Here is an 18,047-nt window from a genome sequence, read left to right on the forward strand (position 1 = left end):
TCACATGGGTTGGTTTGTTTTTCAAATTGTTATTTCCTTTGTTTTTTACATTTCAGTAATTGTTATTTCCTTTGTTTTTTACATTTCAGTAGTCTCATCTCCCATAGTCTAACTGTCCTGTGCTTTTTCATCTCCACAACTGCATGTTATTTTCTGGAAAGCAAATTTCTGGGGTCAGATATCCAGAGATATCTTCTTTAGAGTTCTCCAGTGTTATAAACCACGTTCTTGGGAACATAACCAGTTTGATTCCTGGAAAGTGAACTCTGATGAGGCAGAATTCTTACAACAGCTGCTTTCTATTTATCAGTCTGCCATTGCTGACTTACTGTACTTAAGAAGCTTCACATACATGATCGTCTTTAATGCACATGGCAACCCTGTGAGCATTCTGATAAAATTTTCCAGTGCCTTTATTTTGCATCCTTATTTGTTACCTATTCTTTTTCCACTATAATCATGTCCAGTTTCAATATGAGGACATTTCAAAATGAGGAAACTCAGACTCATGGGTCACACCCAGTTAGCAGCAGAAAGGGGATTTGAACCGTATCCGTCCAGTACAGAGCTAAAGGTTTCAGTGATGACACACAATCCTATACAAAATGAAAGCACACAGAGATGAAGGGGTTGAAGGATACGCAGATGCTCCTTCTGATGCCTGAGGAATGTGGATGCACCTTTAGAAAGCACATGCTGTACACCGATTTCATAAAACATTTAGGCCTGGAAAAGATGGCCTTTACTTTTTCTTTTAAGGGAATTTCTTTTTCACTTTTAAAAAACAATTTTAACTGAAAAAAAAATTTCGGGGGGGCTTCCCTGGTGGCACAGTGGTTGAGAGTCTGCCTGCCGATGCAGGGGATACGGGTTTGTGCCCCGGTCTGGGAAGATCCCACATGCCGCGGAGTGGCTGGGCCTGTGAGCCATGGCCGCTGAGCCTGCGCGTCCAGAGCCTGTGCTCCGCAACGGGAGAGGCCACAACGGTGAGAGGCCCGCGTACCACAAAAAAAAAAAAAAAAAAATTTTTTTTGGCCGTGCAGTGTGTCATGCGGGATCTTAGTTCCCCAACCAGGGATTGAACCTGTGACCCCTGTGGTGGAAGTGCAGAGTCTTAACCACTGGACCACCAGGGAAGGCCCGGCCTTTACTTCTTAACAATGACCTCTTGTGAGACCACCAGCCACAGAAGAAAGTACCTGAAGAATGGATTTCTTTTAGTGAGCAAAACCTAAATAAGCATCTGTTTTAATAATTGGCAAGTCCTTTAATTGAGGCATTCACATCCTTGTCTTTCTTCTGGCCTTTCTTCCAGTTGGATTTCTGTGTATGACTATTATGGGGAACTGTGACTTTAAAATATATATTTTTAAAAGCCCACGGTTAGCCTGTGAGCACATTTTTATTCTGACTCTGGCGGCAGGAACTGAGTTTGACTAGGTTCTGAATCCAAAGAAAATCCAGAGAGGCATTCCTAAACTTGGACCTTTTGTCCAGGCTCACTTCCTGTTGACCCCGTGGCAGCCCTTCCGCTGGCCCGTGGTCAAGCTGTCCGCACAGAATAGGGAGCAGTGTTCTCCAGGGCAGCAAGATCATCCAGCTGATAAAAAGGAGCATGAGATGCAACCAAAATGCCAATTCTCTTTCCTTTCTGGGTTTGCTTGAGTCCAAAGGTCAAAAGGAAGACAGAGCAGTGCAGTGTGTTGGTTGGTAATTCCACGCTCATGAGGGCTCAGTAATGCAATCCGTTCCCATGCCCATCTCCTCAAGGAGTCCTTCAATCTCCCATCTTCATCCCCTAAACACCGGCTTGTATGAACATGCTATTAGCTGGCAGGGTCCAGTTTCAATATTAGCAGTTCCATTCAGTTTCAAGGTCCTCACAGTTGTCTACGCTGCGTATGAATCTGACACTGCTACCAGTTTTCTTTGAGGGCATTTTAGTATCATCTCAGTGCTTATGTTTTTATCTCTGGAAGTGTTGTTTTTCAGCTATTTTCTGCCTCTAGAAAGACAGGGTCATTTAGCTATTTTATCAGTGAAATTTGAGCATGTAGTGTCGCTAACACTTGACTTGTGATTTTCTTGATTTCTTTTATGTCACTACCTGACCAAGGAAACACAGTAGTTTCAGTGAGAAGGCACCGTAAGTATCATCTGTTCTCTAGTGACTCAATGTGTGTCCACACAGAAGCAGCATGAGCATCTCCCGGGGCTTGGTAGCAATATTCAATCTTAGCATCACCCCAGATCTGCTGCCCAGAATCTGCATTTTCTCAAGACCCCCCAGTGCTTCCTATGCAAATTAAAGTTTGAAAATCTTTAAAGTTTGGCCCAGATCCACACTTCAAACGCATCTTGTAAGCAGTCCTGTGAGGGGTTTTCCAATCTCTTTTGATCACTTCCAATAATAGGGATGTCACTTTTGCAAGAATTATTGGAGAGCTGAACTCTGCCTCCTTGTGATTTCCACACTTAGACCTTATTTCTTCTCTTTAGAGCAAACAGAATAGGTCTAATCTAACCTTTCAAATAGTTGAAGATAACTAACCTGTTTCTCATCCCTTTTCTTTGTCTCTCTTTCTCTGTCTCTCATCCTCTCTTTTTTCTTGGTTTCTACCCACTTGCTCTATATCCCTCCCCTCTTATCTCTTTTCATGCTAAGTAGATTTTCTACTGTTCCTTACCTTGCCTGCTTTCCACATTTGTCAACCATAATTATTACTGTCTCACTAGTGGACTCTGGATGTCCAGTTTCTCTGAAGATATGTTGTGTAAAATGGGCTATAATATATATAACATTCCATGAGATGTATCAGTAAGTATATTTATTGTATGTGTTTGTAGAGAAGTACAGGGTTGTTTTTTTTTTTTTTTGGACTGTGGAACAAAGACAAAGATGCAACTGCTGACTCTGAAGTGTTCCCAGCACCGTCCTGGAGGCTACCTGGCCACCACGTCCAGGAGGATCCAGAGAGTGGCATTATTGTTCCACACAAAGGGGGCTCAGTGGGTGTGAGGAGTATCAGCATTTTCTGTGTCTGTGAGCCTGCTTTCGTTTTGTTTGTTTCTTTGTTTTGTTAGATTCCACATGCAAGTGAGATCTTACAGTATTTGTTTTTCTCTTTCGGACTTACTTCACTTAGCATAATATCCTCAAGGACCGTTCATGTTGTCACAAACGGCAATATCTCATTTTTATGGCTGAGTAATATTCCTTTGTGTGTATATAGCACATCTTCTTTATCCATTCATCTATCAGTGGACACTTAGGTTGCTTCCAGATCTTGGCTGTTGTGAATAACGTTACAATGAACATCAGTCTGCATATATCTTTTCTAATTCGTGTTTTTATTTTATTCAGGTACATATCAGAAGTGATTTTGTTGGATCCTTTGTAGTTTAATTTTTAATTTTTTAAGGAAGCTCCATACTGTTTTCCATAGTAGATGCACCAATTTGCAATCGCACAAGCAATGCAGGAGGGTTCCCTTTTCTCTGAATCCTCACCCACATGTTATTTTTTATTGTTTTGATAATAGCCATTCTGACAGGTGTGAGGTTGTAACTCTTTGTGGATTTAATTTATATTACCCTGATGATTAGTGATGTTGAGCATCTTTTTAGGTGCCTGGTAGCCATCTGTATGTCTGTTTTGGAAAAATGTCTATTCAGGCCCTCTCCCCATTTTTTTAATCAAGTTGTTTGTTTTTTCAGTGTTGAGTTTTATGAATTCTTTGTATATTTTGGATATTATCCCCTTATCAGATATATCATTTGAAAATATCTTCTCCCATTCAGTAGGAGGCCTTTATGTATTGCTGCTAGTTTTGTTCACAGTGCAAAAGCTTTTTAGTCTGATGTAGTCCCATTTGATTATTTTTGCTTCTGTTTCCTTTACCTGAGAAGACAGATCTAAAAAAATATTGCTGAGACCAATGTCAAAGCACATACTGTCTATGTTTGATGTATGGTTTCAGAATTACATTTAAGTCTTTAATCCATTTTGAGTTTATTTTTGTATATGGTGTGAGAAAGTTCTCCAGTTTGATTCTTTTGCATATAGCTGTCCAGTTTTCCCAAAAGCATTTATTGAAGAAGCTGTCTTTTCCCCACTGTATACTCGTGCCTCCTTTGTCATAAACTAATTGACCATAGGTGCATGGGTTTATTTCTGGGCTCTCTATTCTGTTCTGTTGATCTATATGTCTATTTTTGTGCCAGTACCTTACTGTTGTTATTACTGTAGCTTTGTTATATAGTTTGAAATCAGGGCATATCATACCTCCAGATTTGTTCTTCTTTCTCAAGGTTGCTTTGTCTGTACAGGGTCTTTGTGTTTCTGTACAAACTTTAGAATTATTTGTTCTAGTTCTGTGAAAAATGTCTTTGGTATTTTAATGAGGATTGCATTGAATCTGTGGATTGCCTTGGGTAGTATGGTCATTTTAACAATATTAATTCTTCCATGATCTTGATATATAATTCCATGATAATACATGAGCACGATAGATATTTCCATTTGTTTGTGTCACTTCCAGTTTCTGTCATCAATTTCTTATAGTTTTCAGAGTACAAGTCTTTTACCTCTTTGGTTAGATTTATTCCTAGGTGTTCAATGCTTCTTGATGCAGTTGTAAATGGGACTGTTTTCTTCATTGCTCTTTCTGATAGTTCATTGTTAGCATACAGAAACACAACAGATTTATATATGGGTTAATTTTTCATCCTGCAATTTACTGAAATTATTTACTATTTCTAATAGTTTTTGGTGTTTCCTTTAGGATTTTCTATATACAGTATCATGTCATCTGCAAACAGTAACTTCTTCCTTTTCAATTTGGATTCCTTTTATTTCTTTTTCTTGTCTGATTGCTGTGGCTAGGACTTCCAGTATTATGTTCAATAAAGGTAGCAAGAGTAGTCATCCTTGTCTTGTTCCTGATCTCAGAAGAAATTATTTCAGCTTTTCACTGTTGAGTGTGGTGTTACCTGTGGGCTTTTTGTATATGGGCTTTATTATGTTGAGGTATATTCCTATGTACCCATTTTGTAAAGGGTTTTTAATCATAGATGGATGTTGACTTTTGTTAAAAGCTTTTCCTGTATCTATTGAGTTGATGATGTGATTTCTATTCCTCAATTTGTTAATGTAATATATTACATTGATTGATTTACAGATATTGAAACATCCATGCATCCCTGGGAAAATCCCAGTTGATCATGATGTATGATCCTTTTAATGTATTGTTGAATTTGGTTTGCTAATATTTCCTTGAGAATTTTTGCATCTATGTTCCTCAGTGATATTGGCCTGTAATTTGTATGTGTGTGGAGGGTTGGAGGTGGCTGGGTGTGGGTGTGGTGTCTTTGCCTGGTTTTGGTATCAAAATAATGCTGACTTTGTAGAATGAGTTTGGAAGCATTCCTTCCTATTCAATTTTTTGGAATAGTTTGAGTAGTATAGGTGTTAACTGTTTAAATATTTGGTAGAATCCACCTGTGAAGCTAGCCAGTCCTGGACTTTTGTGTGTTGGGAGTTTTTGATTACTGATTCAATTTCATTTGTAGTAATTAGTCTGTTCATATTTTCTGTTTCTACCTGATTCAGTCTTGAGAGATTGTACATGCCTAAGAATTTATCCATTTCTTCTAGGTTTTCCGTTTTATTGGCCTACTGTTTTTGTGGAACTCAAAGTTTAAATTTTAAAAATTTAACAAAATGAAAATTAAGCCTTAATCACCATCCCACTAAGAGATGAACGCTGAGTATTTTGTGTCCATTATCTGGGGAACGTGTTCCATTCTCTTGCTACTCAAAGTGTGGTCTAAAAACCAGCAGCCATGGCATCATCCTGGGGCTTGCCAGAAATGCAAAATCTTAGTACCAAACTAAAGCTCCAGAATCAGAATCTGCATTTTAACCAGGTCCCTATATGATGCACATGCACGTTAAAATTTGAGAAGCACTAGTCTGTTCTAATGCTTCATCAGACAGGCTTCAACTATGGGCTCTACCTGGATTGTTTTCGTTTGCTTGTTTATAACTACAGACTGCATGGTGACACCACTCACCTTTATGCTTGTACAAAGGGATACGTCTTTTGTTCCTCATTTGTTCTCTTTTCCACTTCATTTAGGACATAATGTAATTTGAAAAGAAAACCTGTGATGTCTCTTGGAGCTGAATTTTCTTTACCAGGATATTTATAGAATAAGGGATGCCAGTGTTCCATGCGTCCTCTGTTTCAGCTTCTGATGTTTTTGTTGTTAATAAGTGTCCTTCCCTTGGTGTTTGAGCATCTCAAGTGTTCTTGCTGAGGCAGCAAGGAAAATGCAGTTCTGTGCTTGTGCAGGATGTCGTCCTGGTAATGAATATGATGCTAAGTCTCTGTGCCTCTCAGCATTTATCAAATTTGGACACAAACTTTAGGAACTAAAATAGAACTTGGACCACTAGAGTCTGAACTCAGCCCGGTGAGCTCATTGGGGGACCATTGTAAACTGTCTCTGGTCACGTAGCAATTCCCTACTATTTTTCCTCTTTTTCTATTGCTTGTCCATTCTTGTAGAAGCTTGGTCCACAGACTATTTTGGTCTCCAATCTGTTTACTATATTCCTTGGAATAGCAGAAAGAGTACCATTCTGAGTCTCAGTAGGCCTGCCGGTACTGTGCCTGCTAATATTGCAGGCTTTCAATAAATGTTAGATCATTTCCCTCTTTCTCTTATTATTAATAGTTAGATATAGGACTTTGAGGTACTACTTAGCTCTTTCAGCTTGCATTTTCCTCATCTACAAAATAAGATTTAGACTGAAAGACCATCTCTATACAGAAAATTCATGCTTTTCAGGCTGATCCATCCTGAGAGAAGCATCGCTTGGGCTCCGGCTTTGATGGAGGTGCCTTAGTGCCATTCTTCATCCAGGGAAGCTGAGGGTAGGGGGTCCAGGCTCCCTGTTTCTGGCACTGGGTCCCCTGTACCTACTGTATGGACTATATTGCTTCATACAATTTTTATTGAGAAAAATTTCGAAGCTCTTAAAAAATGAGTGTGATCCTGTAAGAAATCAAAATAATTGACAGTGCGCAGCACATCAGTGCCACTCTAATGGGAAGTAATAAAGTGCATTTTGTCTATGACCTTCTAGATTTCACATTGTGCCATGACAAAAACCAGAGAAGCATGGCTCCTAAAAATATTTTGTGTGAATTAAGTCACTGGTTACCTATACAAGTTTACTCTCCGGATTTGGGGATTTCTATTTAGATTTTATTTTTAAAGTTACTACCTTGAAGGCTTCTGATGATTACTTTTCTCTCAGGTGCCTTTGTCTGATTTTGAGTTTTTAAATGGTTGTATTTTATGCCAGTCAATCATGAAGTCACCCCATGCTGGAAACATTTAGGCCCATGTGGTTGGATGAGATATCCTCATGCCAGTATCATTTTATGCAGTTTTTTAAAAAAACTATCATCTATTAAATACCCCTTTTGGAGCTTCTACTTTTGCTCAGTTCTCACTATGGAGATTAAAAAAATCTGTTTCTAATCTATTCGTTCTATCGAGCATTCTATGTCCTGTGATTAAAACCCCAAGAAAGTATTTACCAAGGGTTTCTTGATAAACATTATGGGTCATTCTTTAGGTCTCTCATATGTGCTATACTTCCATGTTTTTTATTTTTTATTGGTGGGGATGTCAATGGAAGAGCAGTTAACTCCAGGTCTTAAATAAGAAGAGACCGGGCCACTGTCCTTGGACCTTGGAGTTTTGTTTCCTATCTTACCACGATATGATCCATCTTCACATAATATCACCTGTCAACTGTAGACGCAGCACATGTTGCCCTGTCTGGGGACAAAGGTCATTGTCCATCCACACCCTTAGCAAGCTTTCACCTGCCAGCACATTCTACTTTTTAATTTTTATTTTACATTGAAGTATAGTTGATTTACAATGTTGTGTTAGTTTCAGGTGTACAGCAAAGTGATTCAGTTATACATATATCTATTCTTTTTTCAAATTCTTTTCCCATTTAGGTTTATTACAGAATATTGAGTAGAGTTCCCTGTACTACACAGTAGGACCTTGTTGATTATCTGTTTTATATATAGTAGTGTGTATCTGTTAATCCCAAACTCCTAATTTATCCTTCTCACCCACCTTTCCCCTTTGGTAACCATAAGTGTGTTTTCTAAGTCTGTGAGTATGTTTCTGTTTTGTAAATAAGTTCATTTGTATCAATTTTTAGATTCCACATATAAGTGATACGTGATATTTGTCTTTTTCTCTCTGACTTACTTCATTTAGTATGATAATCTCTAGATTTGTCCATGTTGCTGCCAGTGGCATTATTTCATTCTTTTTTATGGCCAAGTAATATTCCATTGTATATGTGTACCACATCTTCTTTATCCATTCATTTGTTGATGGGCATTTAGATTGCTTCCATGTCTTGGCTATTGTAAATAGCAGCACATCTACTTTTGAACCCAACTGATTATCTTTAAACAAGAAATCTAAAGTTTCTGCAGACAGAAAGGAAAGTCTGGCTGGATCCCTGTGTCTCACAAAGTGGGCAACTAAGAAGTGGCTCAGTGAAACAAGGCCACGAGTTCACCTCCTTTTATGAAATATCTCATTTTGTAATTACATGTAAGTTCATACTCCGTAATAGGGAAAAAACAATGTAAATGTTGTCTTTCTTATAGACATGTCATAGGTGGGAGATGACCCACATCTGTTCAATGTGAGAACATGTTTTCTAAAGATTCTGTGCATCTTGAATTAGCATTAAGAGATTTTAGATGACTAATTTCAGTTTTATAGATTTTGCTGGAATGAGTTTAACCTCTTGGATCATGAAGATATTTAGCACTGGGAATTTAGAAGGATTTATTTCAAATCTTCTAGGTGGTGACAAATTAATTATACTTTAAACAAGACTTGATTATCCATCATCCTTTGAGTATGGTTCCAGGGCTTTTAGCAGTACAGTTGACATATTATTCACTCATATTATATGTCATCAGGCAAACTTGGTGAAGAATTATAACTGTAATACTTTAATTAGTTAAAAGTTTTTTGATGAGAGGGATTATTGATTCAGTGGAAGTATTTGAAGAAAAGAAAGCCCAGCACAAATCGAGAAAATAAAAATCCAGTCAACATGATGATGTATGTTGGCAGCTGATTTTATGGAAACTGCCAAACTAAATATCAAAGGTGTATTTTATTCCTATGAATGAAACCGACTGCAAATAATGAAGCAATTTAGCACACAACATACAAGATCATTTACCTAGTGATTCCCTATTAAGGACATTTCATTGTCAGACAAAGGGGTTCATACATTTTGCTAACTTTCCTTAGGGGTTTTCAGAGCAATTTTGAATTTAAGCAATAAAACACACCCTCTTTATATAGCAAAGATATTTGTTTTCTAGATGACGATGAGAATATCGTGATTTTACAAGTGTCACTGAATGATTGTTTTCATCTTGACAATTTGTTCTCATGACTGTAAATGTATCACTCTGTAATCTCATTTGCTGAATCTTAAGATCAAGATCACTTCCATTAAAAGCATTTCATTGCATGACAGTGTTAAAATTCTTTGGCAATGGTTAAAGAGGAACTAAATGCCATCTCCAGTAAGTTCATTTTGCCCTTTGAATATGCAGTTCTTCTGGTTAGCTTTTTCTATCCTCTGGAGATCTCTGAAGATTCAGGATAATGGCATTTCTTCAGATCCGGAGTCCTCAGAGCTGAACTTTGACAAACCTAGTCTGTATCCTTGTTCCTTCCACAAGCTTTCCCTTGATGCACTAGGCAAAAGCATTCGTGGCCCCATAAAACAGATGCATATCTAATAAGGCATTTAGGTATAAGATTAATGGTTGATGTCGTTGCTCTTTTTTTTAAAATTTATTTCTAGTAAATGCAGTTGAATTGCAATTGAGCAAGAGGTATCCAGTGTGGTGGGTTTGGATTGCATGACTCATCTGATGAGCTGATTTAAAATCCAAAGAAGGATTCTACTGAGTTATTTCTCTTGGGTTAGCAAAGTGATCTACTTCTGGTTTATACGTAGTCTACTGGTTTGACGTATCAGCAACGTTTGATTATAAACCTTTGATAATAAGCAACAAATAGTTGCTCTAATAGTTTCCAAAGTGTACTAATCTTATTCCTCTTTAATTCTCATCTGAAGTTTGGAATTACTACAGAATTAGCTAGACATAAATAGTCCTGCCAAGGAATGACCTCCGAACCTCTTAACAAGTGGGAACAAAAGACCTGAACAGTTAACATCATTGGTAGTCTCAGATTTCTTTCTGATTTGTATTACTTTCCCAAATAGAGAATATCTGCAACTGGCAGTGCCACAAATCTCTTGGTAGGCATGCACACACACAGAGTAGGATCTAGGCAGTCATTATGGTAATCTCGTTAATAGGAAGTATGGCATTTAAGGGAAAGCAGTTGTGTGTGTGTGTATGTGTGTGTGTGTGTGTGTGTTTCAATAACCAAGTGACACTAACATTTACAATATGCTAGATTGGCATATTTAATTTTTTCAGACTAGCCACCAAAAAAAGAATCTCTTCCAGGATTACTGACTGATCATTAATATTGCTTCTCTTTACTTTTCTCAGCATTTGCACCACATGTTGTGTCAGTTTTGTTGTAGTTACATGTTCCGTTCTGATAGTCACTGATTTGGAACATATGCTGGTTTAACTGTGCCACGATCTCTGTCATATTTCACCACTGTGACCTTGCAAGGGCTTAGGAAGCCTTGGAGCTGTGTCAGAAGAGCTTCCCAGCCTCATACATTAGGGGCTGCCCAGCTGTGCTGCAGAAGTGAGCTGCATACTCCAAGCAGCCCAGAGTGTGTGAGTGATGTGCTCTCTGGCCAGGTCAATTTGTTAACCTCACTGTGATGCTACCCTGAATTACCATAGAAAGAGAGAGAAAATGAATCGTCGTGTTCTGCACCTGCCTCTCTTACCACTTAGAATGAAAAAAGCAGTTTCTCCCCTGAGTCCAGGTGCTCATCAGAAATATGAGCATTGGGCTGGACTCAAAGGTATTGGTCAGTGTATCTCAGAGATTCAGTGTGAAATGACTTTAAAAGTATTGTACCAACACTTTCACAACCTGTAGGTTCTGGAAAGAGTATTCGTCCTTGTCAGATTGGGCTACTATAACAAAAATACCATAGACTGGGTGGCTTAAACAACAGACATTTATTTCTCACATTTCTAGAGGCTATAAAGCCCAAGGTCAGGGTACTGGCGGATTTGGTGTCTGGTGAGAGAACTCTTCCTGGATTGCAGGTGGCTGTCTTCTGGTGTGTCCTCATGTGGCGGAGACAGCTGGCTCTAGCCTCTTTCTCTTCTTAAAAGGATGCTAATTCCCATCATGGGGGCTCCACCCTCATGACCTCATCGTGACCTAATTATACCCCAAAGACACTGTCTCCTAATACCATCCCATTGGGGCTTAGGGCTATCACATAGGGATTTTGGGAGGATACAAACATGCAGTCCATAACGCTAAAAGGCAGGGAAAAGGAAAATAATTCTTATTTCAAACTTGTTATAATATGTACTCCCTTTCTTGGAAATACAAGGAATGACAGCTTTCCTAAATTTTTCAAATTTATTTTTCCAAATAGATTTGGATTAGGTATTAATTTAGAAAGGTGTTTCTAGATCTTCTGCTGAGGGGAGAACAGGATAAGAGGTAAGAAAGACAAAACTGACACAGGCGGAAAGTGACAGCTTTTCTAGTAAAAAGATGACGTGTCTAGATTATTCATCACTGAATCACTATCCCTGTAACATTTGCAAATAATTTCTCTTTTTCCCAATTTGAAAATATATTTAAGTTGGCAGAATGGACCACTGGCATGTTTTCATTTCAAGTGGAATTTGAAATGGTTTATCAGGACCTTAACTTTGGCCCCAAAGGCTGTTTACTAGGTGAAATACTATTTTATTGTACTTGGAAAGAATAAGTATTTTAATAGAAGAACATTCTGGCTTCCAAATCTGACCCCTTGGCAACAGCGATTTCAAGTGTGTATGCTAGTGAATACAATGAAATCCTAAGAAGTTACCAAAATACCTTAAACTAAATTTCTTGGATGAAAGTTGTTTCCAGAAAGTCTTGTACCATCTTCTCAGGAATACTCAGGAGCCCTCATAAAAGCAAATTGTGCCTCTCACACTATGAGTTTGAATCTTTTTCTGTTTTCATCTTCACATCACAAGTCATGACTGGCTGTGAACACATCGCATTGGCAAGTGTTTCAAGTCTTCTGTTTGGTTTGTGTATTTGTGTGTATGCATCAAAGTTTTACAACATTTGAAAATCAGGGGGCAGATAATTATGATATCTGTGATACTTAGCATACTTAGGATCTGTGATACTTAAGATCTATGATACTTAGGAAAATAGGCTGTACCTATGATGTTAACCCCTTATAAATGCTTGGGTGTTACTTGAGGAAGGTGAATACAGATAAACGTGAATTCATAGATAGTCAACCAGGTACTGGAGCATTTATGTTCAGTCAAGTACACGGACACATAAACTGTCTCAACCTCTGTACAATGATGTACCCAGGATTTTCCCATAAAAGATTTGAGGTGACTTGCAAAAAAAATTGCTTTACAATGAATAGAATAAACTTGAACTAGAAATAGAAAAACCAAGAGCATTGACAGGAAGTGGAAAGAAGTGTAGACTACTATTGAATGCTAAGCCGCCTGGTAACCCAAACAGAAAGGGACGCAAATAAGGGACATCCCTATCCTTATTCCAACTGAGGAAGCTCCTTGGGAGAGGCCAGAGTTTTTTCTGGCAGAAAATTCTAGAAGAAGTGTTCTTAATTTGCTTAGTGGAGCTTAGAAGCCAGCAAGTTTGAATTTGGTGGTTAAAAACAGTACTCTGGGTAGATTTATATTTCCAAATTACAAGCTTTGGGTTTTTTCAGTATTACTTTGATAAATGTCATATTAGAAAGAGGAAAATAAGTAGCAGGTGGTTCACTCTGGTCGACTTTGTCCCTGTGGTCAGTAGAGGCGCAGGCTGACCAGGAGGCAGAGCAGTTCCCGCCAACCTGGATTCGTACCCAGCTTTGTATCCTTGGTCAAGTTCTGTGACCTCTGTTACCTTCCGGGTTTTCTTCCATCTATAAAATAAAAATGTTAAATTGCATGGTTATTGAGATTCATGAGAAAATAGATCTAAAAAATCTAAGATTGCCATAGTACTGTCTCAAACATTGATGCTAAAGATAAAAGTATATATTTTCCTCATTTTTTGTGCTTTCCAACTGGTCAATAATTTTCACTTCCATAATTGAGGAGTATGTTACACAAGAAAATGAGTATCATCACAGAAATTATAACTGACTCGGGTAGTTCTATTCGGCAGTCAATGCTATAGTTACTTGGGACTTGCAGGAAATGAATTATTATGGATACGTGGGCTTCCAAAGCTATGGGTCTACCCTTTTGGGAACAAGACATACTATTGTTTCAAACCATAAAGTTAACTATTCATAATGTAAATCTTTCTCAAATTGGATTGCTTTTTTAAAGTGAATATGCCAAATAAAAATAAACTCTCAGAGCGATTTAGAATTATTAGACTTTATTCTGCTTTAATACAAGGCTAACTCTGGGGGGCTTTGTGGTCATTGGAATGCTTGTCCTACACAAGGAGCTCCAGCCTCCTGGGCGTTTGGAATCTGTTCTTTTTACCAGCCTTGTGGCCCCTTGATCTCCTTCTAATTCATGACATCTAATCTGCTCAGGATTTGAAAATCAGATAATCAAAGCTCATTTTAACTTTGAGTAGAATAAGAATAAATAGAATCTGGTCATCTAGGTATCAAGTACCTGGGTTTTTATACATGAACTCTGTGCCTTGTCTTTTAGTTCCTTGGAGCTCCTTTTGATTTAATTGCTGGTTTACACTGTGTTCTGGAAAGTGAAATGTTACTCTGTTTTCTCCAAGTGTTATCAAAAATGACAAGACCTTGGGAATGCCACACATGCCCAAAGTTCAAAGTCATTAAAATTCTTGAATACTTGACTGTTCAGTTATATTTCCTAATGGAGAATCACAGACCTTTTCTCAGGTTTCCTTTGGAATTATTCACAAGAGGTAATTGTTTATTCCTTAAAGAGTTTGAGGGAGGGAAACTTCATCTTCTTCTCTGTAGGTGTGGTCCAAGGTTTAGCCACACTCATCCTTCAAGCAGCCTCCCTTTGTCTCACCTGCATGCCTCTGTCTTTTTTCTTTGGGTTTCATTCACAGTGAAAAGAAAAAACATTCTAAAACAACTACTCAAGTATTTTAAATTAACTTTTAAATACCTTAAAGTTTGAGTCTTCATTTCAGCTAAATTACATTTAAATATTTCCATGTCCATAGGCCAAATTCCTAGTACATTGCAAAGGGGATATTTTTATTTCCATTATTCCTTAAAGATAAAGTGACTAGAAACAGGAATAAGTGCTTCCCACATGACAAACTGGAAGGAGAGCTTTGCTTTATACTTTCTCTGATATATATGACTACAGAATTTTCTCTTTCTTTGATTTGGTTATGTACCACCTTTATTGAAGTTCCCATTAGGCAGTTAATTTACTTCTTTTCCTTTGACTCCACTATTTGACTCTGTATTCTACACCACATTTGTTTGTTAACAATCAGTAGTTCCACCTAATCTTTCTGTTTTGTCTGTAACACGTTGAGTAGTATCTAGAATGCTTCTATCAGATCTACTAGCTGACATTTATTGTGCTCCTAATCTGCCCTGACTTCTAGGATCAAGACTTCACACACATGATCTCGTATAGCTCCATCATAACTCTTTGACACATAAAGTTATAATCCCCACTTTACAGATGAGAAAACCGAGGCTGGGGAAGTTAAGTTACTTGCCTCAGTCAGCTAGTACAGGGGTCCCCAACCCCCTGTTAGGAACCGGGCCGCGCAGCAGGAGGTGAGCGGCCGGCTAGCAAGCAAAGTTTCGTCTGTATTTACAGCCGCTCCCCGTCACTCACATTACCACCTGAGCTCCGCCTCCTGTCAGATCAGCAGCCGCGTTACTCTCATAGGAGCAGGAACCCTACTGTGAACTGCGCATGTGAGGGATCTAGGTTGCGTGCTCCTTATGAAAATCTAATGCCTGATGACCTGAGGTGGAGCTGAGGCGGTGATGCTAGCGCTGGGGAGCGGCTGCAGATACAGATTATCATTAGCAGAGAGGTTTGACTGCACAGAGACCATAATAAATCAATTGTTTGCAGACTCATATCAAACCCCTATCAATGAGTGGCAAGTGAGAACAAGCTCAGGGCTCCCACTGATTCTGCATTATGGTGAGTTGTATAATTATTTCATTATATATTACAATGTAATAATAATAGAAATAAAGTGCACAGTAAATGTAAGGCATTGAATCATCCCAAAACCATCCCCTCACCCCGGTCCATGGAAAAATTGTCTTCCATGAAACCGGTCCCTGGTGCCAAAAAGGTTGGAGACTGCTGAGCTGGTAGACCTGTGAACCAGAATTGTATGCAGGCAGGGTGGACTTTTTTTTTATTTGAAGTGTAGTTGACTTATAATGTTGTGTTAGTTGCAGGTGTACAGCAAAGTGATTCAGATGTACATACCTATATATCTGGTTTTTTTTAGATTCTTTTCCAAGTTATTACAAAATATTGAATAGAGTTCCCTGTGCTATACAGTAGGTCCTTGTTGGTTATCTCTTTTATATATAGTAGTGTGTATATGTTAATCCCAAACTCCTAATGTATCCCTTCTCCTCCCTGCTTTCCCTTTTGGTAAACATAAGTTTATCTTCTATGTCTGTGGGTCTATTTCTGTTTTGTATATAAGTCCGTTTGTATCATTTTTTATTTTTAGATTCCACATATGAGCAATATCATATGATATCTGTCTTTGGCCTACTTCACTTAGTATGATAATCTCTAGGTCCATCTATGTTGCCACAAAGTACATACCTATATATCTGGTTTTTTTTAGATTCTTTTCCAAGTTATTACAAAATATTGAATAGAGTTCCCTGTGCTATACAGTAGGTCCTTGTTGGTTATCTCTTTTATATATAGTAGTGTGTATATGTTAATCCCAAACTCCTAATGTATCCCTTCTCCTCCCTGCTTTCCCTTTTGGTAAACATAAGTTTATCTTCTATGTCTGTGGGTCTATTTCTGTTTTGTATATAAGTCCGTTTGTATCATTTTTTATTTTTAGATTCCACATATGAGCAATATCATATGATATCTGTCTTTGGCCTACTTCACTTAGTATGATAATCTCTAGGTCCATCTATGTTGCCACAAATGTCATTATTTCATTCTTTTTGATGGCTGAGTAATATTCCATTGTATATATATACACATCTTCTTTATCCATACCTCTGTTGATGGATATTTAGGTTCCTTCCATGTCTTGGCTGTTGTAAATAGTGCTGCTGTGAACACTGGGGGACATGTATCTTTTTGAGTTACGGTTTTCTTCAGGTATGCCCAGGAGTGGGATTGCTGGATCATATGGTAGCTCAATTTTTATTTTTTTGAGGAACCTCCATGTACTGTTCTCCATAGTGGCTACACCAGTTTACATTCCCACCAACGGCACTCTTCATGGCAGTACACTTACACAGGGCCATGGTCTGGGTTGATGCCTGGGAGCAGAAAACTTCTATCCACACCCATAATATTTCTTTCAGAAGCAGTAGAGATGCAGACTTGGGCTCATCTCCATTTGCCATAGAGATCAATTTCTTCACAATCTGTGAAGTTTCTCGGAAGTGTTTCCCTACTATGCCAAATTGCATTATTACTCTAATGCAAATTCCAGCAACTGATCTCCCCTCATTTGCCTGCTCTTGCCCATGATCTCAGGGAAACAAGCTGGGAAACAGATAGAAAACTACATAGTTTTGTGCTTGCAGGGACATGAACATTGCCTGACCAAGTTTATCCCCATGTTTACCTCCAAGTTTACCTGTACTTGCTTTAAGTGGGTGGGCTTAAATTTCATACTGCTAAGCACTAAATGAATATAAAATGTGGCTTTAAGTACCACCCAAATGTGAAAAACTTACAAAAATGTATTCTCGGCTCAGATCCCTAAAAGTGCAGCCTCACCTAGCCAACTGCCTGTCACTTACTCTAATAAGTAGGTGGTATTCTTTGCCCCAAATCAGGAATTAACATACCCGATTTTTACATGGCAAGAGAGGTGACAGTTTTCTCCCTGGTAACCACTCTGTTCCCTCTAATAAGTGTTGAGCCATTTCTAGGTTGGCTGACAGTTAGTTGTAATGTTTGAATAATTCTCTCTTCCTCTTATTTTACCATTCCTGAGGGGCATTTATGTCAAAGACTAGCTTCTTTTCTTGCCTTTTATAAAAAGATCAGAGAATCTCTTAAGTCGTGTATAAAATACCATTCACCATCTTTGGTAAAGGTAAAATTTAATAATAAGAATTTTCAGAAGCAATAAAAATATTTTTAAATGATTCAAGTTTAAGAAAAATGATAAAGCTTCAGTATGGTCATGGTGAGAAAGAATCCTCTGGGCAATATCTCCCCTCTGGGTGTTGGAGAGTTTCTGAGATAATCCACCATGTGGCAGGAGGGGAACAAACAGGTTTAAAACCATGTTTTTTTCCTGGATCTCTGAGAGGCGTGTCTGTCAAGCCCTGGATTAGAGCTGAGTGTTACTATCAAAAGATAAACCAAAGTCCTGCTGCAGGTACTAGGCAAAAGTTGACATTTTCTGAACTCAGTTTGAAGTAAAAACAGAAAAGAAAACTATGAAGCAATATAAAAGGGCTAACAAAATCCACAATCCTTAAACAGCTTAGAATGTCTTTTGGAAAAAAATCGCATATGATATGACAATTTATATTTATCAAAGAAGTAAAAGGACCCTAACTTAGTTAGATCTCTGCCTTGTCACAGAAAATGCTTCTATTC

At 38.2% G+C, this 18,047-nt stretch overlaps 1 protein-coding gene across 4 annotated transcripts in view; it reads left to right on the forward strand.

Moving 5' to 3' along the window:
• RBMS3 (RNA binding motif single stranded interacting protein 3) overlaps positions 1 to 18,047 on the forward strand; it is a 699,814-nt gene that overhangs the window by 278,810 nt on the left and 402,957 nt on the right. The window lies entirely within an intron of this gene.

This window comes from Neophocaena asiaeorientalis, unplaced genomic scaffold (genome assembly GCF_003031525.2).
Source record: "Neophocaena asiaeorientalis asiaeorientalis breed wild unplaced genomic scaffold, Neophocaena_asiaeorientalis_V1.1 scaffold332, whole genome shotgun sequence".
Classification (NCBI taxonomy): domain Eukaryota; kingdom Metazoa; phylum Chordata; class Mammalia; order Artiodactyla; family Phocoenidae; genus Neophocaena; species Neophocaena asiaeorientalis.